The sequence below is a fragment of the Chiloscyllium plagiosum genome, unplaced genomic scaffold (assembly GCF_037043375.1).
Source record: "Chiloscyllium plagiosum isolate Xiang-an unplaced genomic scaffold, Cpla_swu_hap1 HiC_scaffold_5, whole genome shotgun sequence".
Classification (NCBI taxonomy): Eukaryota; Metazoa; Chordata; class Chondrichthyes; order Orectolobiformes; family Hemiscylliidae; genus Chiloscyllium; species Chiloscyllium plagiosum.
In genome coordinates, this window is record NW_028270143.1 from 134337808 (window position 1) to 134360762 (window position 22955).

Below are 22955 nucleotides of genomic sequence, written 5' to 3' on the forward strand. Positions count from 1 at the left end.
TCACCATTTGATACGATCATGCCTGACCTCATTCTCAGCCTCAACCCCACTCTCCAGAACCCTTCAAACCCTTCCTAAGTAAAAATCTGTCTATCTCCATTCAATTTACTCAATGTCCCAGTACCCACCACATCCTGAGGGAGGGAATTCCACACATTCACGAACGGTTTGTCCACTTTTGGAACATTGCGTGCAATTCTGGTCTCTCTCCTATCAGAAGGATGTTGTGAAACTTGAAAGGGTTCAGAAAAGATTTACAAGGATGTTACCAAGGTTGGAGGATTTGAGCTATCGGGAGAGGTTGAATAGGCTGGGTTGTTTTCCCTGGAGTGTCAGAGGCTGAGGGGTAACCTTATAGAGATTTATATAATCATGACGGGCATGGATTGGGCAAATAGCCACAGTCTTTTCCCCGGAGTGGGGGAGTCCAAAGCTAGAGGGCATAGGCTTAGGGTGAGAGGGGAACGATTTGAAGGGAACCAAAGGGGCAACATTTTCACACAGAGGGTGGTGTGTGTATGGAATAAGCTGCCAGAGGAAGTGGTGGAGGCCGGTACAATTACAGCATTTAAAAGACATCTAGGTAGGTATATGAAAAGGAAGGGTTTAGTAGGATATGGACCAAATGATGGCAGATGGGATTAGTTTAATTTAGGATACCTGGTCAGCATGGACGAGTTAGACCAAAAGGTCTGTTTCCGTGCTGTACATCTCTATGACTCTGAAAGAAGTAATTTCGCTTCATCTGTTTTAAATCTGCTACCCTTTATCCTAAATGATGACTTCTTGTTCCACATGAGGAAACATCCTCAGTATGTTTATTTCATCAATCCCCTTTGGCATCTCGTACATCATTGTGGGACAATAAGAATGTAAGTATTAAGGAGGTGTGTTGGGCTGCGAGCGTTGACCAACTAAAAATGAACATCCGTTGGGATCTCACCGATGCTTCATGAGAATCCTACTGCTCCACTTGTGAGAAACAAGCCACTGGGGGAGACCCCACAGACATGTTCTTTAATTGATCTAATTATAGACTCATCATCAGACAAGAACCTTATGTCCAACTCATCCGCACTGACCAGACAGCCCAATCTGACTTAGACCCATTTGCTTCTTAAAAGGTGGAGGGACATGCAACTTTCCAATGCAGAGGGACAGCTCCTATACCTAGGGAATTCTGAAAGATTATAATTAGGTAATCTACGATAATCCTCTGCTTCCTTTAACAGCCTTGGATGGAAAACATCGGGTCCCCCAGGGATTTCCTCACTTTTAAATTCCATTATTTTCCTTAATTCTTTGCAGTTCCTGTCCCCGATCCACGATTAATTTCCTTTGGGCTTCCGGCAAGTTATCCTCTGGTTTTACTGTAAATAGAATAATATAGCGCAGAACAAGCCCGTCAGCCCTCAATACTGAGGCAAAGTACTATCTGCCATTTCCCTTAAGTTTACAGACCAAAAAACTGCAGATGCTGGAATCCAAAGTAGACAAGCAGGAGACAGGAAGAACACAGCAAGCCAGGCCAGATCAACAGGCAGAGAAGTTGACATTTTGGGTATAACCCTTCTGCAGGACTGGGGGTGTGGGTAGGGGGTGCTACACATGACAAATCCCAGTTTGCAGTCATTAATGGGTCGATGCTGGTCCTGAACACCCTTTTTGGAACTGTAAATATGATTAGATTACTTGATTAGATTACTTACAGTATGGAAACACACCCTTCAGCCCAACAAGCCCACACTGACTCTCCGAAGAGCAACTCACCCAGACCCATTCCCCTACATTTACCCCTTCACCTAACCCTACGGGCAATTTAGCATGGCCAATTCACCTAACCTGAACATTTTTGGACTGTGGGAGGAAACCGGAGCACACCCACACAGACATGGGGAGAATGTGCAAACTCCACACAGACAGTTATCTGAGGCGGGAATTGAACCTGGGTCTCTGGTGCTGTGAGGCAGCAGTGCTAACCACTGATTTTTGAAGTCCCTGGTAAGTTTCCTTCCATTGTCCAGCTTAATAGCAGCTCTAAGCTGCTTTGTAGCTCTGTGCTGGTCTCTTATCTTTCCCACTCAGCAGGATCGATGCTGGAGTTTGTATTTTTACACTTTTACTTTTACACAGCCCCTTATCTCTTTCATTGTCCATGGCTGTTTTTTCCTGTGAAGTGGATCTTTTCCCTCTCACAGATGGAAATTGGCTTTGTATGGTGTTCAATGTTTCTTGAAACATTCAGCTGTCTTACACATTAGCACATTGTTGTCTAGTTTCTCCATAAACCAAGTTTAGACAACTCCAACTGGATTGTTTTGAATGTAATTGCCTGGAGTCAAATCACTACAAAAACAAGTTGGTGCCAATGCAAAACAGTCCCAATTTTATGAGGAAACAAGTTACAACAACACTTAATATTAAGTTAAAATTCACACAACATCAGGTTCTAGTCCAACACATTTATTTGGAAGCACTAGCTTTCGAAACACTGCTCCTTCATCAGCTGGTTGTGTGAGGAGCGGTGCTTCGAAAGCTAGTGCTTCCAAATAAACCAGTTGGACTATAACCTGGTGTTGTGTGATTTTTAACTTTGTCCACCCCAGTGCAACACCAGCACCTCCACATCATTTAATACTAAACATACTATCTCTAATCCTACTTGGAACCTCAGGTTTACAATGTTTCCCAAGTCTGTTGTAGACTTACGCAGTCGCTTTGTCTCTCTCTCTCTCTCTCTCTCTCTGGCTTTGTCTCTGGGTCTGCAAAGCTGCTTTCTCTCTTCCTCTCTCTTCCTCTGGATGGTCAGCTGCTTTCTGCCTCTTGCCACTCTGGTCACTTCGGAAGGCCTCTGGAAGATTCAAAAGGGTGGTCTGCAGGTGATTCGTGTTTTTATATCTTTTTGGGTGGTTTTCTGGAAATTCCTATAGTTCTAGCAAATCAGGGAGATTCATTGAATAGTTTGTGACATTGTCAATCATTTGGACGATACGCTACTCTATTTTTCTTCTGTCTGGGCTAAGTTGTTGGGGGTGTCTCTCCAGGATAACTGTTACCTTCTCCATTATGCTAACATCATTAGCGCCTGGCTGCTGTGTTTGTGCTGTATCTGGGGTATGGGTTTTGCAATTTCAGAGTTTTACACCCAGCATCCCTTGCTGTTTGGCCAAGTTAGCAATCTATCTGCGTTTTAGCTTTCAGGAGGCTGCTACATAGCCTCCCTTTTGAATGGAAATAATCTTATGCAAATGAAGTTCAAACCTAATTGTAAAAGTTGGTTATGTTTATTGTCAGGGGATCCTATGTGTTCTTGTGAAAGCCACTGTTTACACTGGTTAAGCCTACCGTATAACTATATGTACAAAAACGGGAAACTCCTGTCACGATAATCCATTCAAGATTGATGTGCAGAGACAATATTTAGTCATCAGAACAAATAGAAGGGATAATATTGACAATTCCGGGAGTTCCATCCGCCTTAAAACCCCAGTATGGATGCACCATATTATTCATAGTGAGCGTGCAGATCTCTGCAGGGCGGCACGATGGCACAGTGGTTAGCACTGCTGCCTCACAGTGCTAGAGACCTGGGTTCAATTCCTGCCTCAGGCAACTGTCTATGTGGAATTTGTACATTCTCCCCATGTCTACATGGGTTTTCTCCCACAATCCAAAAATGTGCAGGTTAGGTGAATTGGCCATGCTAAATTGCCTGTAGTGCTAGATGTAGGGAAATGGGTCTGGGTGGGTTGCTCTTCAGAGGGTCGGTGTGGACTTGTTGATCTGAAATAATCTGATCTAATCTCTTCAACCTGTAATCTTAACAGAGTCATAGAGGTGTACAGCACAGAAACAGACCCTTCAGTCCAACCTGTCCATGCCGACCAGATATCCCAACCTAATCTAGTCGCACCGGGCCCATATCCCTCTAAACCCATCCAGATGCCTTTTCAATGTTGTAATTGTACCAGCCTCCACCACTTCCTCTGGCAGCTCATTCCATACACATTGCACCCTCTGTGTGAAAAAGGTTGCCTCATAGGTCTCTTTTATATCTTTACCCTCTCACCCTAAACCTATGCCCTCTAGTTCTGGACTCCCTCACCCCAGGGAAAAGACCTTGTTTATTTACCCTATCCATGCCCCTCATGATTTTATAAACCGCTATAAGGTCACCCCTCAGCCTCCGACGCTCCAGGAAAAACAGCTCCACCCTATTCAGCCTCTCCCTATAGCTCAAATCCTCCAACCCTCACAATCCTTCTGATAGGAAAGAGACCAGAATTGGACGCAATATTACAAAAGTGGCCTAACTAATATCCTGGAAAAGCGCAGCAGGTCAGGCAGCATCCAAGGAGCAGGAGAATCGACGTTTCAGGCATGAGGCCTTCTTCAGGAATGAGGAAACTGTGTCCAGCAGGCTAAGATAAAAGGTAGGGAGGAGGGAGGAGGGACCACCCTGTAGCTCAACACTTCAACTCCCCCTCCCACTCCACCAAGGACATGCAGGTCCTTGGACTCCTCCATCGCCAGACCATAGCAACATGACGGTTGGAGGAAGAGCGCCTCATCTTCCGCCTAGGAACCCTCCAACCACAAGGGATGAACTCAGATTTCTCCAGTTTCCTCATTTCCCTTCCCCCCACCTTGTCTCAGTCAAATCCCTCAAACTCAGCACCACCTTCCTAATCTTCTTCCTGACCTCTCCGCCCCCATCCCCACTCCGGCCTATCACCCTCACCTTGACCTCCTTCCACCTATCGCATTTCCAATGCCCCTCCCCCAAGTCCCTCCTCCCTACCTTTTATCTTAGCCTGCTGGACACACTTTCCTCATTCCTGAAGAAGGGCTCATGCCCGAAACGTTGATTCTCCTGCTCCTTGGATGCTGCCTGACCTGCTGCGCTTTTCCAGCAACACATTTTCAGCTCTGATCTCCAACATCTGCAGTCCTCACTTTCTCCGCTCACTAATATCCTGTACAGCTGCAACATGACCTACCAACACCTATAACTCAATGCTCTGACCAATAAAGGATAGCATACCAAACACCTTCTGCGTTATCTTCTTCTTGGAGTGCAGGTTCATAGCTCCTTGAAAGTGGAGTCGCAGGTAGATAGGATAGTGAAGAAGGCATTTGGTATGCTTTCCTTTATTGGTCAGAGTATTGAATACAGGAGTTGGGAGGTCATGTTGCGGTTGTACAGGACATTGGTTAGGCCACTGTTGGAATATTGCGTGCAATTCTGGTCTCCTTCCTATCAGAAAGATGTTGTGAAACTTGAAAGGGTTCAGAAAGATGTTGCCAGGGTTGGAGGATTTGAGCTACAGGGAGAGGCTGAACAGGCTGGGGCTGTTTTCCCTGGAGCGTCGGAGGCTGAAGGCTGACCTTATAGAGGTTTACAAAATTATGATTGGGTATGGATAGGGTAAATAGGCAAAGTCTTTTCCCTGGGGTGTGGGAGTCCAGAACTAGAGGGCATAGGTTTAGGGTGAGAGGGGAAAGATATAAAAGAGACCTACAGGGCAATGTTTTCACTCAGAGGGGGGTACGTGTATGGAATGAACTGCCAGAGGAAGTGGTGGAGGCTGTTACAATTGCAACATTTAAGAGGCATTTGGATGGGTATATGAATAGGAGAGGTTTGGAGGGATATGGGCTGGGTGCTGGCAGGTGGGACTAGATTGGGTTGGGATATCTGGTCAGCATGGACGGGTTGGACCGAAGGGTCCGTTTCCATGCTGTATATCTGTATGACTCTACTTTCAAGGAACCATGAACCTGCAATCCAAGATCTGTATTCAGCTACTCTCCCCAGGACCTGACCATTAAGTAATTAAGTGTAAGTCGTGCCCTGATTTGCCTTTCCAAAATACAGCACCTCACATTTATCTAAATTAAACTCCATCTGCCACTCCTCAGCCCATTGGCCCATCTGATCAAGATCCCATTGTGATCTGAGGTAACCTTCTTCACTGTTTTGGTGTCATCTGCAAACTTACTAACTATACTTCCGGTTAATAGCTATATTACTTTAACCACTAGTGTCCTGAGGTATATTAGGGTAAGTGCAATTAGGTCTGCAGCTAGATATGAGAGGAACGGAATTCACAGTTGACACTGTATGGGCACAATATAAAGGCCTGCTTTCTCGAGTGGTGCCAATCAATTGTCCCCTGACTCTCCACAGCATATGGGAGGGCATCATGGTAACCCATCCAAATACCATTTACTTACAATTCCAATATTTTCAACTTCAAAGCTCCTCAACCCAGCTTTGTCACTCAGGATAATTGGAATCCCTGGCATCAAGCCAAGTGCTTCACCAAGACTCTTCGAGCAGTTGTCATTGGACCACACCTTGGTGAACCGCTGTACCTGGCAGCTGGAGAAATTGGTGTGAGCTCTCTCCTGGAACAAGTGTTTGAGCTGGTCATAGAGTCATACAGCACACGTCACTGATCCTGGATTCTACCTTCCCTTGTCTCGCCTGCCTGAGCTCCTCCCTCAGATGTTCAATCAGCCCATTACCATAGATACCTCACAGGGTATGGTTTTGCTGCTCACCGCCACCCCTGATTGGGCTCTAGATGATCTGGTTAATCATCTTCATGTGACCCTCTAATATGGTCACTGAGTGGTGGCTTGCCTGATTCTTCCTGCGTTGTCCCACGGTCTCCTGTGTGTTTTCTGTATTCGGTCCTCGTTTGACTTGCTGGGGTCAGGATCCTGAGGCTGAGAGATACACATTAGCCAGGAAAGAGCAAAAGAGAACTAAAAGGAGCCAAGACGGGATGTGAGAAGTTGTTGGCAAATATAATCAAGGAAAACCCTAAGACTTTCTTTAGGTATATCAGGAATAACAGAATAACTAGAGTAAAATTAGGGCCAATCAAAGACAGTAGTGGAAAGTTGTGCGTGGAGTCCGAGGAGATAGGGGAAGCGCCAAATGAACACTGGAAAAAGATAATGTTGTCGAGGAGAATACTGAGAGACAGGCTACTGGACTAGATGGGATTGAGGTTCACAAGGAGGATGAGAGGAATAGATAGAGTCAATAGCCAGAGACTTTTCCCAGGGCAGGATTGACTGGCACGAGGGGTCATAGTTTTAAGGTGTTGTGGTTCTGTTCGCCGAGCTGGGAATTTGTGTTGCAGACGTTTCATCCCCTGTCTAGGTGACATCCTCAGTGCTTGGGAGCCTCCTGTGAAGCGCTTCTGTGGTGTTTCCTCCGGCATTTATAGTGGCCTGTCCCTGCCGCTTCCGGTTGTCAGTTCCAGCTGTCCGCTGCAGTGGCCGGTATATTGGGTCCAGGTCGATGTGCTTATTGATAGAATCTGTGGATGAGTGCCATGCCTCTAGGAATTCCCTGGCTGTTCTCTGTTTGGCTTGTCCTAAAATAGTAGTGACTACAGATTCAATCAATAAGCACATCGATCTGGACCCAATATACCGACCACTACAGCGGATAGCTGGAACTGACAACCGGAAGCGGCAGGGACAGGCCACTATAAATGCCGGAGGAAACACCACAGAAGCGCTTCACAGGAGGCTCCCAAGCACTGAGGATGTCACCTAGACAGGGGACGAAACGTCTGCAACACAAATTCCCAGCTCGGCGAACAGAACCACAACAACGAGCACCCGAGCCACAAATCTTCTCACAAACTTTGAATAGTTTTAAGGTATTAGGAGGAAGGTATAAAAGGAGAAATTAGAGGTAAGTTTTTTACGCAGAGAGTTATGAATGTATAGAATGCGTTGCCAGCAGTGGTGGTAGAAACAGAGTCATTAGGGACATTTAAGTGACTGCTGGACAGGCACATGGATAGCAGTGAGTTGATGGGTGCATAGGTTAAGTTATTATATTTTACATTAGGATTAAATCTCAGCACAACATCATGAGCCAAAGGGCCTGTGCTGTGCTGTACGTTTCTATGTTCTATATTCTAAGGAGGAGGTGTTAACAATTCTGGAAAGTGTGAAATTAGATAAATCCCCTGGGCTGGGTGGGATGAGACAATAGACAATAGGTGCAGGAGTAGGCCATTCTGCCCTTCGAGCCTGCACCACCATTCAATATGATCATGGCTGATCATCCTCAATCAGTATCCTCAATCGGGCAGCACAGTGGCACAGTGGTTAGCACTGCTGCCTCACAGTGCCAGAGACCCAGGTTCAATTCCCGCCTCAGGTGACTGTGTGGAGTTTGCACGTTCTCCCCGTGTCTGCGTGGGTTTCCTCCGGGTGCTCCAGTTTCCTCCCACCGTCCAAAGATGTGCAGGTCAGGTGAATTGGCCATGCTAAATTGCCCGTAGTGTTAGGTAAGGGGTAGATGTAAGTGTATGGGTGGGTTGCGCTTCGGCGGGGCGGTGTGGGCCTGTTGGGCCGAAGGGCCTGTTTCCACTCTGTAAGTAATCTAATCTAATCTAATCAGTATCCTGTTCCTGCCTTATCCCCATAACCTGTATTCCTGATGAAGGGCTTTTGCCCAAAGCGTTGATTTTACTGCTCCTCAGATGCTGCCTGAACTGCTGTGCTCTTCCAGCACCACTAATCCTGAATCTGGTTTCCAGCATCTGTAGTCATTGTTTTTACCTTATCCCCATAACCATTAATTCCACTATCTTTAAGAGCTCTATCCAATTCTGTCTTGAAAGTATCCAGAGGCTTGGCCTCCACTGCCTTTTGGGGCAGAGCATTCCATACACCCACCACTCTCTGGGTGAAGAGGTTTCTCCTCAACTCTGTTCTAAATGGCCTACCCCTTATTTTTAAACTGTGCCCTCTGATTCTGGTTCATGCTTCCTGCCTCCAGATTGTCCAATCCTTTAATAATCTTACCCATCTCAATCAGATCCCCTCTCAGCCTTCTCAACTCAGGGTATACAAGCCCAGTCGCTCCAATCGTTCAGTGTAAGATAGTCCCGCCATTCCGGGAATTGACCTCGTGAACCTACGCTGCACTCCCTCAATAGCCAGAATGTCTTTCCTCAAATTTGGAGACCAAAATTGCACACAATATTCCAGATGCGGTCTCACCAGGGCCCTGTACAGCTGCAGAAGAACCTCTTTGCTTCTATACTCAATCCCTCTTGTTATGAAGGCCAGCATGCTATTAGCCTTCTTCACTATCTGCTGTACCTGCGTGCTTGCTTTCATTGACTGGTGTACAAGAACACCTAGATCTCGTTGTACTGCCCCTTTACCCAACTTGACTCCATTTAGATAGTAATCTGCCTTCCTGTTCTTTCCACCAAAGTGGATAACCACACATTTATCCACATTAAACTGCATCTGCCATGCATCTGTCTACTCCCCTAGTCTGTCCAGGTCACCCTGGAATCTCCTAACATCCTCCTCACATTTCACCCTGCCACCCAGCTTTGTATCATCAGCAAATTTGCTAATATTACATTTAATACCTTCATGTGTATCATTAATGTACATTGTAAACTGCTGCGGTCCCAGCATTGAACCTTGTGATACCCCACCTGGTATTCCGAAAGGGACCCGTTAGTCATTACTCTTTGCTTCCTGTCAGCCAGCCAGTTTTCAATCCAAGTCAGGGTTTTGCCCCCAATACCATTTGCCCTAATTGTGCTCAGTGGTAGGAGAAGATGCCAGGTGTGGAGGGTGGGTTGATTTTGGGGGGGTGGGAGTTGCGTGGATCTAATACCGTCATCTATATCATTAATGTACATTGTAAAAAGCTGCGGTCCCAGCACAGATCCCTGCGGTACCCCACTGGTCACCGCCTACCATTCCAAAAGAGAGCCATTTATCACTACTCTTTGTTTCCTATCAGCCTACCAATTTTCAATCCATGTCAGTATTTTGCCCCTAATACCATGTACCCTAATTTTGCTCACTAACCTCCTGTGTAGGACTTTATCCAAGGCTTTCTGAAAGTCCAGGTATACGACATCCACTGGATATTCCTTGTTCATCTTCAGAGTTACATCCTCAAAAAATTCCAGAAGATTAGTCAAGCATGATTTCCCCTTCATAAATTCATGCTGACTCTGACCTATCCTGTTACTACTATCCAGATGTGTCGTAATTTCGACCTTTATAATTGACTCCAGTATCTTTCCCACCAAGTGGGCGGCACGGTGGCACAATGGTTAGCACTGCTGCCTCACAGCGCCTGAGACCCGGGTTCAATTCCCGCCTCAGGCGACTGACTTTGTGGAGTTTGCATGTTCTCCCTGTGTCTGCGTGGGTTTCCTCCGGGTGCTCCGGTTTCCTCCCACAGTCCAAAGATGTGCAGGTCAGGTGAATTGGCCATGCTAAATTGCCTGTAGTGTTAGCTAAGGGGTAAATGTAGGGGTATGGGTGGGTTGCGCTTCGGCGGGTCAGTGTTGACTTGTTGGACCGAAGGGCCTGTTTCCACACTGTAATGTAATCTAATCTAATCACTGAGGTCAGACTAATCGGTCTATAATTCCCTGCTTTCTCTCTCCCTCCTTTCTTAAAAAGAGGGACAATTAGCCACCCTCCAATCCGCAGGAACTGATCCTGAATCTATAGAACATTGGAAAATGATCACCAATGCATCCATGATTTCTCGAGCCACCTCCTTCAGTACCCTGGGATGTAGACCATCAGGCCCCGGGGACTTATCAACCTTCGGACCTAACAGTCTCTCCAACACCAATTCCTGGCAAATATAAATTCCCTTCAATTCAGGTCCTTCAGCCACTGTTACCTCAGGGAGATTGCTCATGTCTTCCCTAGTGAACACAGATCTAAAGTACCAATTTAACTCTTCTGCCATTTCTTTGTTCCCCGTAATAAATTCACCCGTTTCTGTCTTCAAGGGCCTAATTTTAGCCATTTTGTTTTCTTGTCGCATATCTAAAAAAAGCCTTTACTGTCCTCCCTTATATTTTTGGCCAGTTTACCTTTGTACCTTATTTTTTTTCTCTGCGTATTTCCTTTTTAGTAATCCTCTGTTGTTCTTTAAAAGCTTCCCAGTCCTCCATATTCCCACTCATCTTTGCTATGTTATACTTTTTCTCTTTTGTCTTTATATGGTCCTTAACTTCCCTCATCAGCCACGGCCACCCCTGCCTCCCCTTCGGATCTTTCTTCCTTTTTGGAATGAACTGATCCTGCATCTTCTGCATTATACCCAGAAATACCTGCCATTGTTGTTCCACTGTCATCCCTGGCCATTGAACTTTGGCCAGCTCCTCCCTCACAGCTCCATAGTTCCCTTTATTCAACTGAAATATTGTCACTTCCGATTCTACCCTCTCTCTTTCAAATTGCAGATTGAAGCTTATTGTATTATGGTCACTACCTCCTAATGGCTCCTTCACTTCGAGGTCTCTGATCAATTCTGGTTCGTTGCACAATACCAGATCCAGAATTGCCTTCTCCCTGGTAGGCTCCAGCACCAGCTGTTCTAAGAATCCATCTCGGAGGCACTCCACAAACTCCCTTTCTTGGGGTCCAGTACCATCCTGATTCTCCCAGTCTACCTGCATGTTGAAATCCCCCATAACAACTGTAGTAACATCTTTGCGACAGGCCAATTTCAGCTCCTTATTCAACTTACACACTACATCCAGGCTACTGTTTGGGGGCCTGTAGATAACTCCCATTAGGGTCTTTCTACCCTTAGAATTTCTCAGCTCTATCCATACTGATTCTACATCCTCTGATTCTACGTTCCCCCACGCAAAGGACTGAATATCATTCCTTACAACAGGGCCACCCCACCCCCTCTGCCTGTCAGTCTATCCTTACGATAGCATGTATAGCCTTGAATATTCATTTCCCAGGCCCTGTCCACTTGGAGCCATGTCTCAGTTATCCCCACAACATCGTAACTGCAGATTTCCAAATGAGCCTCAAGCTCATCCACCTTATTTCTAATGTTTTCGTTAAAGAGAAAAATGTTGAGAGGTGACTTAGTCGAGACGTAAAGGATAATCAGAGAGTTAGATAGGGCGGACAGTGAGAACCTTTTTCCTCGGATGGTGATGGCTACCACTAGGGGATATAGCTTTAAATTGAGGGGTGATAAAGGACAGATGTCAGAGGTAGTTTCTTTACTCAGAGTAGTAGGGTCATGGAATGCTCTGCCTGCAACTGTAATAGACTTGCCAACTCTAAGGGCATTTAAATGGGCATTGGATAGGCATATGGATGATAATGGAATAGTGTAGGATAGATGGGCTTCAGATCGGTGTCACTGGGTTGGTGTAACATCAAGGGCCAAAGGGCCTGTACTGCGCTGTAATGTTCTATGTTTGATGTTTACTATCCAAATTAGCCAAATCAAGAGTATTAACTGGTGGTACTCCTGCTGTGTTTCCTGTGGCTGGATTGTTAAGGAATTCCCTTCTCTTCTGTCCATTAGCTGCTGGTCTGGGTTTTCCCACATATTTCCATGTCCCTCAACTCATTATTCTGTGGGTCAGATGGGAAAATAATCATTTTAATGGGATGGACACCACTCCAGTAACTGTATCCCTGATACATTTATTATAATTGGCATTAGCTCGTGGTGAATATTATCAAACACGATTTTACCTGTGTCTGGATATGGGTTTTGTGATTTCAGAGTTTTACTTGGCCAATATACCCAACATGCTTTGCCGTTTGGCTAAGTTAGCAATCTATCTGTGTTTTAGCATTCAGGAGGCTGCTACATATCCCCCCTTTTGAACCGAAAGAATCTTATGCAAATGAAGTTTCAAACCTCATTGTAAAAGTTGGTTATGTTTGTTGTCAGGGGATCCTTTGTGTTCTTGTGAAAGCCACTGTGTACCTATGCGTTTAATTGTTAGTTCTTTGTGAGGGCCTGGTGTGTGTGCGTGGGACAAGAATAGAAGCAAAGACTATTTTCTAAATGGGGAGAAAATTCAGAAGTCTGAACTGCAAAGAGACTTGGGAGCTCTCGTTGAGGATTCTGTCAGTAGTTAGGAAGGCAAATGCAACGATGGCATTTATTTTGAGAGGACTTTAATGGCTGAGGCTCTATAATGCTCTGAACAGACCACATTTGGAGTATTGTGTGAATTTTGGGCCCCATGTCTCAGGAAGGATGTACTGGCGCTGGAGCATGTTCAGAGGAGGTTCACGAGAATGGTCCCAGGAATGAAAAGCTTTACATATGAGGAACGTTTGATGACTCTGGGTTTATACTTGATGGAGTTTAGAAAGATGAAGGCGATCTAATTGAAACATACAGAACATTGAGTGGCCATGACAGAGTGAATTTTGGGAAGATGTTTCCATTAGCAGGAGAGACTCAGGCCCAAGGGAGATAAGGTGTTATGGAAATGTGAATGTACTGTACCTTCAAGAGAATTAAATGCTAGCAGAACTATCTTACAGCACCAAGTGTTCTGAACAAGAGGAGAAAGTGAGGTCTGCAGATGCTGGAGATCAGAGCTGAAAATGTGTTGCTGGAAAAGCGCAGCAGGTCAGGCAGCATCCAGGGAACAGGAGAATCGACGTTTCGGGCATAAGCCGATTCTCCTGTTCCCTGGATGCTGCCTGACCTGCTGCGCTTTTCCAGCAACACATTTTCTGTTCTGAACAAGATACAATGTCACATTTTGGTCCAGCAGCTAGGGTAGCTGGATGCCTGGAGACAAAAACAAATTTGAAGTAAACTAATCAGTTTAAATTATACCCCTCCAAAACAAAACCTCCAATGGAGTTTGAGTTTAGTAAATTGGCAATATTAAAAGCCAATGACACAATCCGATGCTTGAGGAGTATAAATTGAACAGTTGGGAGGAGAACTGCCAGAAGACCAACAGATGTCGGCTGCTAGTCAGAACTCTGAGAGGTAACTGTCTAGAGAAGGTATTTGCACAGAGAAAAACCTGAACACCGATCTGGAGAGCACTCTACAGAGGAAGGTAAAGAGAAGACGCAACCGCTGGCTGGTTTTGAAGTTTGAATTTTTCAGTAAACCTTAATTGAGGGGTTTTATCGGACTAGTATTATAGAAGGGAAAGTAAAAGATAGGTATGGGGAAGGAGGTGTAAACAATTGTTAGTTAATTATTGTCTGTTGTACTTTAAGTAACAAAGTTGTAATTTTTACTTTAAATAGTTCTTGACCTCGCAAATGTTTACAGATAATTGCACAGAATGAATCTGTTCTGTGTTGCTCGTTTAACTTAAGCAGGAAGTTTACCCTGTGTCATAACATTTTGGAGGCTCATTGTTGGGACTTGAACAGTTTAGGGAACTTTTGTCCACAATTTAAACAGTTTGGGTCTTGGATGTGCGATTCGAACCGGTTTAGACAGATTTGAATATATTTGGTGGATTTCAGCAGATTTAAGCACCTGCAGGTTAGTGTCCAAGATAAAACATAGCTGAGACAATTTGTTTAATTTCGGTGAATTGTGGTTGATTAAATTAAAAGTGCGAGAAAGGCCTCTTAAAATTGTTGAATAGGTTCTGGGATTTGAAGATGATTCTCAAATTTGCCAAGTAAGTTTAGAAGGAAAGAAAAAGGCCATACTTTTCGGATGAGCAAATACGCTAGATTTGAATTTAACTTAGGAGAAAAGTAAAGCAGAAATGGAAAGGGAATTACTCAAACACTTAGGTGTGTCAGAGAAACAGACAAATGCAGTAGAGATAGAAAACTTAAATTACAATTGAGGAAAATGGAGTTAGAAGACAAACAAAGGGAGAGAGAAGGAGAGAGAGAAGGAGAGAGAAAAGAAAAAAGATCGAAAGAAGGTTCTTAGTTAAGCAAAGAGAGAGAGATGAGAAAGAGAGAGAGAACTTGAACTTGAGAAATTGTGACTTAGCAAAGTCAAGTTAACAGGATGGAGATTAAAAGAGAAGGTAGTGATATATACAAATATGTCAAAACTCTGCCACATTTTGATGAGGAAGATGTTGAAGCCTTCTTTATTTCATTTGAAAAATTGGCTGGGCAGATAGAGTGGTCTGAGGATTTATGGGTAACGCTAGTTCAGACTAACCTGGTAGGCAGGTAAAGACAATGACTGCAGATGCTGGAAACCAGATTCTGGATTAGAGGTGCTGGGCTGGTCGGCAGAGCGAGTGCAGTATTTGTGGTGCTGTTGGATGAGGGGTCAAGAGATTAAGAAGATGTTAAACACACTATTCTAAGTGCTTACAAATTGGTACCAGAAGCATATAGACAGCAGTTCGGAAACACAAAGAAGGAACCAGGTCAGACTTATGATGAGTTTGAAAGAATTAAACATATTCATTTGATAGATGGGTGTGTGCTTTAAAAATAGATAAGACATTTGAGGCTTGATGAGAGATTATTCTGCTGGAGGAGTTTAAAAACTCACTTCCAGAGATGATAAGAATTCACATGGAGGAACAGAAAGTTCAGGAAGTGGGAAGGGCAACAGAATTAGCAGATGAATATGCACTGGTGCATAAGACAAGCTTCTGGCCAGACTTTCATCCTTTAAGGGTAAGCAGTCAAGAGAAGGGGAGATCCTATACTACTAAACCAAGAGTAGAGAGCACTGGTAAGAATTTACCACAGGTTAAAAAAGAAGCCCAAGAGGGTGCAAAGGAGGTGAAAGGTCCCAGGTATTTCCACTGTGATAAAGTGGGACATGTGAAGTCACAGCACTGGTCATTAAAGAAAGATACTATGGGAAAAGATGTGGTAAAGGAACCTAAGTATTTGTGAAGCTAATGAAGGAAACAGCAAGAAGAGCCGAGGAGCTGCAGCCCAGGCAGGCGCTGGGCATGGAGTTAGTACCTGATCTCTGCAAATAATTTGCCTCTGGGTAAAGTTTACTCAGAAAGAACACAGGGAGAAAGACTAGAAGTTATAATTTTGAGAGATACAGGATCTAACAAGTCATTGATAGTGAGAGATGAGTGAACATGCACTCTTTCTTTTATGTTGCCCGAGAGTGTGGTAATTTGAGAGAAAGATGGACAGAAATTTTGTGTTCCCCTATGTAAGATCAGATTGGAGTGCCAACTCAAGGCTGGGGAAGTAACAGTGAGGGTGATTGACAGAGTGTCAGTTCCAAGAATTCAGTTTGTTTTTGGGAATGGTTTGGCAAGGTTGGAGTGACACCCCACATTGTGGAAAAGCAAAAAGCAGAGAGAAAGGTGAAGGAGTTGAGGTTCAGTTCGTGAATGGTGCAGGAAAAAATCTGAACAGGCAGAGGGTCAAAGAAGAACAAAGAGAATAAAGAAAATTTACAGCCCAGGAGCTGGCCCTTCAGCCCGCCAAGCCTGAGCCGACCCAAGTCCACTGTCTAAACCTGTCGCCCAATTCTTAAGCAACTGTATCCCTCTGCTCCCCACCTAATCATGCATCTGTCCAGATGCATCTTAAATGAATCTACTGTGCTTGTCTCTACTATCTCTGCTGGCAACGCATTCCAGGCACCTACCACACTCTGTATATAGTACTTGCCACGTATATCTCCCTTAGGCTTTTCAACTCTCACCTTGAACGCGTGACCTCTTGTCATTGAATCCCTCACCGTGGGAAAAAGCTTATCTCTATCCACCCTGTTTATACCCTTCATGGGTATAAACCTCAATCAGGTCTCCCCCTCAATCTCCTTTTTTCTACTGAAAAAAAAACCCTAACCTACTCAACCTCTGTTCACAGCCAGCACCTTCCATACCAGGCAACATCCTCGTAAGGTTTCTCCGCACCCTCTCCAAAGCGTCCACATCCTTTTGGTAATGTGGCGACCAGAACTCTACACAGTATTCTAAATGCAGCATAACCAAAGTCGTGTACAATTTTAACATGACCTTCCAGCTCTTATACTCAATACCCCGTCCGATGAAGGCAAGCTACCATATGCCTCCTTGACCAGTCTATCCACGTGTACAGCAACCTTCAGGGTACAATGGACCTGACCCCCCGGATCTCTCTGTTCATCAACTTTTCCCAAGGTTCTTCTATTTACTCTATAGCTTGCTCTAGAATTAGACTTCCCAAACTTCACAAACCTCACATTTGCCTGGATTGAACTCCATCTGCCACTTCCCCGCCCAGTTCTCCAGTCTATCTATATTCCCCTGTATTCTTTGACTGTCCCCTGTGCTTTCTGCTACTCCACCAATCTTCGTGTCATCTGCAAACTTGCTGATCATACCAACAGTGCCCTCTTCCATATCATTTATCCAGATCACAAAAACAGTGGCCCCAATACTGACCCCTGTGGGACACCACTGGTCACCTTTCTCCATTTTGAGAAACTCCCTTCAACTACTACTCTCTGTCACCTGTTGCTCAACCAGTTCTTTATCCACCTCGCTAGAACACCCTGCACACCATGTGACTTCACTGTCTCTATTCGTTTACCGGGGGAATCTTATCAAACGCCTTACTAAAGTCCATGCATATGACACCAACAGTCCTTCCTTCATCTATCCCCAACTTGGTCACTTCCTCAAAGAACTCTATTAAGTTGGTAAGGCATGATCTCCCCTGCACAAAACCATGTTGCCTATCACTGATAAGCCCATTCTTTTCCAAATATAAATAGATTTTATCCCTCAGTACCTTCTCTAGCAACTTTCCCACCACTGATGTTAGGCTCACTGGTCTGTAGTTACCAGGAATATCCCTACTACCCTTTTTGTAGAGGGAGACAACATGAGCAACCCTCCAGTCCTCCGGCACCTCACCTGTATTTAAGGATGCTACAAAATTATTTGTCAAGGCCCCAGCTATTTCCTCTCTTGCCTTCCTCAGCAACCTGGGATAGATCCCATCCAATCCTGAAGAATTGTCCACCTTAATAACCTCTAGCCTACCCAACACATCTTCCCTACTTATGTCAACGTGATCCAGACTAATCAAACCTCTATCTCTAATCTCAACATTCATCATGTCCCTCTCTTAGTGAACACTGATGCAAAGTAATCATTCAGAATCTGACCCATTCTATCAGGTTCGTCACACAGACTTCCTTCATTTTCCTTTAGTGGACCAATCCTTTCTCTAGATACCCACTTGCTTCTTATAGAAGAATAAAAGGCTTTGGGATTCTCCTTAATTCTGCTCATTAAAGCTATTTCATGACCCCTTTTAGACCACTTGGTTCCTCATTTAAGGCTGGTCCTACTCTCCTGATATTCCTCCAGGGCCCGTTCTGTTCTTAACTGCCTGAACCTTCTGTATGCTTTTCTTTTCCTCTTGGCTAGTCGTACAATTTCCCCTGTCATCCACGGTTCACGAATCTTGCCTTTCCTATCCTTTGCCTTCAACAGGACATGCCTATCCTGCACTATTTTTAACCTATCTTTGAAAGCTTCCCACATCTCAAATGTGGACTCCCCTTCAAATAGCTGTGTGCAATCCACATTTCCCAGCTCTTGCCTAATTTTGATATAACTGGCCTTGGCCCAGTTTAGTACTCTTCCCTTAGGACCACTCTCATCTTTGTCTACGAGTATTCTAAACCTTACAGAATTGTGGTCACTGTTCCCAAAGAAATCCCCCACCGCAACTTCTACCGCCTGGCCTGGCTCATTCCCCAACACCTGGTCCAATATGGCCACTTCCCTCGTCGGACTATTGACATACTGCTCTAGAAAACTCTCCTGGACGCTTCTTACAAATTCTACCCCATCCAGACGTCTGAAGCTAAGTGTATTTCAGTCAATGTTGGGAAAATTAAAATCTCCCATCAACACCACCCTGTTGCCTGTACATCTTTCCATAATCTGTTTTCCTGTTTGTTCTTTTCCCTCACGCTCACTGTTGGGAGGCCTGTAATACAGCCCCAACAATGTAACTGCACCCTTCTTATTTCTCAGCTCCACCCATAATGCCTCACTACCCAAGCCCTCCATAGTGTCCTCCTTTAGCACAGCCGTGATATCATCACTGACCAGCAATGCAATCCACCCCCTCTTTTACTTCCCTCCCTGTCCTGTCTGAAACGTCTATATCCTGGAACATTTAGTTCAATCATGCCCTTCCTTCAACCAAGTCTCTGTGATTGCAATAATGTCATACTCCCAGGCCCCAATCCAAGCCCTAAGTTCATCTGCCTTACCCACTCTACTCCTTGCATTAAAGTAGATGCACTTCAGACTGCCTGTTCCTTTGCGTTCATGACACATATGTATCAGATAAAAGTGTTTAGTCCCGGAAGGCTAAGAGACTTGCAACAACAAGACAAGACGATAAAAAATGTATATGTTGATGCATACTCTGAAAAGGAGGCAGAGAATATTCCGGAGGCCTATTATCTGAAAGATAGAATTCTAAGGTGGTTAGTTCAGAAGTGCACCAGATTGTGTTGCCAGTAGCATACAGATGGGTGTTACGGGTAGCACATGAACTACCTGTAGGAGGTCACCTTGGGGTAGCCAAGACTCCAGCTAAGGTACAAAACATTTTTATTGGCCTGGAATGCACAAGAATGTAGTTAACTTTTGCCGTACGTGTCATACATGCCAAATGGTAGGTAAGCCACGGGCTGTAATAAAACCAGCCCCTTTTCTGCCAATTCCCACATTTGAAGACCCTTTCACACAGGTTATAATTAATTGTGTAGGTCCCCTCTCAAGAACTAAACTTGGAAACCAATATTTGTTAACCATAATGGATGTGTCTCCCAGATTTCCGGAGGCAATTCCATGGCAGAGTATCAAGACAAAAAGGAGTTAGTAGCTTTTCTTCACATGTTATGGGCTACCCAGAGAGATTCAGTCAGACCAAGGGTCAGATTTTACTGCTGGGCTGTTTCAGGAGGTAATGGATAGCTCAGGTATACAGCCCTTTAAATCCAGTCTGTGTCATCCTGAATCCCAGGGAGCTTTAAAACGGTGGCATCAGACCCTGAAGACCATGTTGAGAGCGTACTGTCAGGGTTATCTGAACGATTGGGATAAAGGTATCCCATTCATGTTGTTTGTCCTTAGAGATGCTCCAAACAAATCTACTCAGTTCACTCCCTTTGAGTTAATATTCGGTCATGTAGTGAGAGGGCCTTTGAAATTAATTAAAGTAAAATTGACAGGACCAAAGTCGGAGATCTCACACTCAGATTATGTACTGGAGGTGGGGGAGAGACTAAATCGAGTAGGTGAGTTAGCTAAACAGCACCTAAAGAGGGCACAGTGTAGAATGAAGCAGATGGCAGATAAAAGCTCTGAGATTCAGATGTTTTCCCAAGAGGATAACACGTTAGTACTGTTATCAGTGACAGGACATCCCTTCAAAGCCAGCTTCAGTGTTTCCTATCAAATTGAGAAAAAGTTGAGTCAGGTGAACTATTTACTAAAGATGCCAGATAGGAAAAAAAGGTATCGAGTATGTCATATGAATGTGTTGAACGTGTATTACACTCGAGAGAAAGAACTGGAGAAACAAGTGTTAGTTACTGCCCCGCAGAGTGAGGAATCAAATCCAGATGATGTGGATTATGATGTGCCTCAAAATAGATTAAAAAATGAAGTCCTTGAGGAGTGGGATAGGTTAGTAAGCTATCTGTCTCAGGAGCATAGAACGCAATTGAAAGGTTTGTTACTGCAGTATAAGGACGTATGTAAGAATCAGATGGGGAGGACTAATGCTTTGTACATGAAGTAGATGTAGGGAATACTGCTCCGATAAAACAACATTCCTATCGGCTTAACCCTTTCAAAGCCAGACAGGTCCAGATGGAGGTGGAGGCCATGCTCGACAAGGACATCATCGAACCAAGCCGGAGCGAGTGGAGTTCGCTGATCGTCTTCGTTCCCAAACCGGACGGGACCCAACGATTCTGCATGGATTATTGGAAGGTCAATGCCATTACAAAATCGGACTCATATCCATTTCCTCGATTGGAGGACTGTATCGAGAAAGTCAGACAAGCTGGTTACATTATCAAGTTGGACTTAATGCTTGGTTACTGGCAGGTACTTTTATCAGAGTCGCGAAAGAAATTTCTGCGTTTGGAACCTCAAATGGTCTATACCAGTTTAAAGTGATGCCCTTTGGAATGAAGAATGTACCCAGCACATTCCAAAGACTCATGAAGTGTTGTGGCTGGGTTAGCAAACTGTGCAGTCTGGTTGGACGATCTAGGGATCTTTAAATGACTACAAGAAGCAAAACTGGTGATAAACTTAAATAAAATGGAATTTGCGAAAGCAGAGGTACATCGGACATGGAAGGTTAACCCCATGGAACGCAAAGACAAAGCCCATCGAGGAATTTCCACGACCAACCTCGAAGAAAGAGGTGCTTCGATGGTTGGGACTCAGTGGATTCTATCAGAAGTTTGTTCTGAACTTCTGCAGTGTAGTGGCACTGTTAACCGATTTGCTGAAGAAGGACACAAAGTTTTGGTGGACAGAGCAATGCTAAGAGGCATTCGACCATTTTGAGAGCCATATTAACCATTAAACCAGTTTTAGCTACACCAAACTTTTCAAAACTTTTTAAAGTTACCATCGAGGCTAGTGACATAGGAGGAGGAGCTGTACTGCTACAGGAAGATGAGGATGGGATTCAACTGCCAGTTGGTTACTTTTTGAAGGAGATCAATATCTACCAGAGGAAATACTGCACAATCGAAAAGGAATTATTGAGTTTGGTACTGGCCTTACAAGATTTTAATGTGTATGTCAGAACAATGTGTCAGAGACGGTTGTGTACACTGACCACAATCCGCTTACATTCTTAGAACACTTTAAAGATAAATATATATTTTGTTGGAGTCCTATGGAGACGTTTAATTTAAAAATTGTACATGTTGCGGGTGGTAAGAATGCAATGGCAGATGCATTATCGCGGATTTAACTGATAAAGTTCAGATGAGATTTGAATTTATTTTATCTTATATATATATATATTAATACTCAATTCAAACTTGATTGGAGTTTGTTTTTGGGGAGGGGGGTATAATTGAAACTCCTCGGCCTAATTCAAATTTGTTTTTGTCTCCAGGCAACCAGCTACTCAAGCTGCTGGACCAAAAGTTACATTATATCTTGTTCAGAACACTTGGTGCTGTCAGGTAGTTCTGCTAGCTTTTAACTCTCTTAAAGGTACACTACACCCACATCTTCATAACACTCCCCCCGTTTCAAAAAAATGAGCCATCATAATGAAAAGATGGCTTTTTTTTTCTATTCTTTAAACACATTACCCTAAGGTACCGATAACTTTACTCTAAGTTGAATTGTACCAGCCTCCACCACTTCCTCTGGCAGCTTATTCCAAACACGTACCACCCTCTGTGTGAAAAGGTTGCCCCTTAGGTCTGTTTTATATCTTTCCCCTCTCACCCTAAACCTATGCCCTCTAGTTCTGGACTCCCCGACCCCAGGGAAAAGACTTTGCCTATTTATCCTATCCATGCCCCTCATGATTTTATAAACCTCTATAAGGTCACCCCTCAGCCTCCGACATTCCAGGGAAAACAGCCCCAGCCCACGTAGCGCCTCTTTAGGGGCTGCCATATCCTGACCCAAGGTGGTGAGGCCTTCATTTTGTCAAGGGTCCCCCTCCTGAGGTGTTGGCTCTCAGGGAGGGCTGAATGGCCCGTTGGACTGAGGTACATGGTGAGTAATTTGGTTCACTCCTCAGCGTCCAGTCTGTGTATGACAGACTGTTGGTAACTCTCATCAAAAACCGTACATGGGTCTGAGATGGAACCAAACTGTGTCATCTTTTCAGTTGGGGTAAGGCTGCAGCTACATTCTTGTTGTAGCTTTTCGAAGTCTTAGACATGTCGAACGGGAGCACGGTGACCCCCACTAGCATTACCTGGTGATAGGTCTTTCTCAGGGCCTGACTGTAGACTTTCCCACACCTGGGAGAAAGTGAGGACTGCTGATGCTGGAGATCAGAGTCAAAATATGGGGTGCTGGACAAGCACAGCCGGTCAGACAGCATCCGAGGAGCAGGAGAGTTGACGTTTTGAGCATAAGCTCTTCATCAGGAATGGGTGGAGGGTGGGGGGGGGGGGTTGGAAAGGGGGCTGAGAGATAAATGGG

The 22955-nt window shown here is 44.6% G+C and overlaps 2 protein-coding genes across 6 annotated transcripts in view; both read left to right on the top strand.

Moving 5' to 3' along the window:
- LOC148150037 (uncharacterized) overlaps window positions 1-22955 on the top strand; it is a 266280-nt gene that overhangs the window by 107993 nt on the left and 135332 nt on the right. The gene's annotated exons all lie outside the window — the stretch shown is intronic.
- The window catches only part of LOC148150038 (uncharacterized), a 137630-nt gene that overhangs the window by 107974 nt on the left and 6701 nt on the right, over window positions 1-22955 (top strand). The window contains exon 1 of one of the 5 annotated variants that reach the window (XM_087987716.1): window positions 2804-2879. The exons of the other annotated variants lie outside the window; for them this stretch is intronic. The gene's annotated coding sequence lies outside the window, so the exon portion shown is untranslated. Of the gene's footprint in view, window positions 1-2803; window positions 2880-22955 lie in introns of those variants that run through there. 5 annotated transcript variants of the gene reach the window in all.